Below are 1,763 nucleotides of genomic sequence, written 5' to 3' on the forward strand. Positions count from 1 at the left end.
TAGTCCCGCGAGGCCTTTACTGGAAAATAGTAAAACCTCCCCCTTCAACATTGGCCCTTCCCTTCTGTTTTTGCATGAAGGGGTATGGTCAAATTTTTAGCTGATGACCTTGGCAGAGAAGTTTGGCTGTCTTCTGCTAGGGAAAATGGTGCCCAGTCAGCCTCTGTAAGCCTACCTCTGAGTAATTACTTTATAAAGGAGTTATTACGAGTTAGTAAGCATATCACCAACACTGTCTACAGTCACACATGAGGTCATTCCATAAAAGTATCAATACATGAGATAATTGTTTATGTATTTAAAAGATTATGCAAATAGGCCTATTGATGAATAAGACTCTCACATTCTTTCTGAAATGTTCATCAGTAGCCTAGTCTGGGGACATGCTCAAATGTCCTGTGGTAGAAGATTGTTGCTCCCAGTTGAATGACACAGTTATCATCAGGCAGGCGTACACAATGGTAGGTACTATGGGCCACTGGTTAATGAAAGAGGGTAGAGGGGTCACCTCAGCCTCACCCTCTGTGGGTTCGAAACAACTGGATGCATCCGGGTTTCAGGGGAAATGGAAAGAGAGCCTGCAACAAGACTTCCGCTTTTGGACATTAAAAAGATGATCAAGTAATGTTGTATACTTATTAGCTAGTAGTTTTGAAGGTAGCACTCACAAGTCAAAAGTGGTCCCCGAAAATTGCAAGGGTTTTTCTTTATGAGCCAATCAGTTGTGTTGTGACAAGGTAGACAGAAGATGGCCCTATTTGGTAAAAGACCAAGTCCATAAAAATATATTACTGGTTAAAATGCAACAAAATAGGAAAAACACCAAGGGGGAAGAATACTTTTGCAAGGCATTGTAGGCCAATTCCCTTGAGTGTAAAGTGTTAACAAGGCAACACGCCATGTTAACTCCTCCACATTTACTGGATTGGTTCAACAATTCAGAAGAGAACCTTCCCAGACAGTTTTTTTGTCATCAGGACCAGAAAGAGAGAAATGCTGCTAGTTAGGTTACCTCAGCCCAAATGGGTCAGTTAGCTCAGTTGGTCAATCCAACAGGTTCTCATGTTGAAGGCCTAACACTGTCACCTGGTGGCTTTAACCAGTAATATATTATTTAACTATATAACTACATGAAAAAAATCCTGAAGGTTTTGTATAACACTGTATATCCAGTCATAGTTTTTTTTACATAGTTGGTTTTTCATCGCCCAAACCCTCCAAGTCAAGTGACACATTACAATAATGCCCCGATAGTCATACTTTAGGGTATTCTATGGGCTGTTTCGTCCACCACTTCCACTCCTCCTTTCTCCTCTTTGTCTGGAGTCTGGACCAGCATCTGAAACTGTGCACACTGCCACCTGCTGTACAGACATACTAAACCTTTCTACTTAGTATACTTATTATGCATGTGGTGATCAGTTGTTTGGCACATGCACCAATGTTCTTTAGTAAGTGGTTAGATGAATTGGCACCAGCTAAATAGATCCACACAGATACCAAACCCACAGAATATTCAGTACCTGTGTGTGTTTAGTTGCACTCACACTCTAGAATTGTAATGAATTAATGCTTACACCTTGGCTATCCTTGCGAACCCTCAATGGCCAGTGACCACCATCTGAGCTATCAGCCCCCTCCTGACCTTTCACACAGAGATTCAGGTTTAATTCACAATGCATGTGCAGCACACACACACACACACACACACACACACACACACACATACATACACACAGGGACTCTGTGTGGCTGCTCTGGTT

Source organism: Coregonus clupeaformis, chromosome 14 (assembly GCF_020615455.1).
Source record: "Coregonus clupeaformis isolate EN_2021a chromosome 14, ASM2061545v1, whole genome shotgun sequence".
Taxonomy (NCBI): Eukaryota; Metazoa; Chordata; class Actinopteri; order Salmoniformes; family Salmonidae; genus Coregonus; species Coregonus clupeaformis.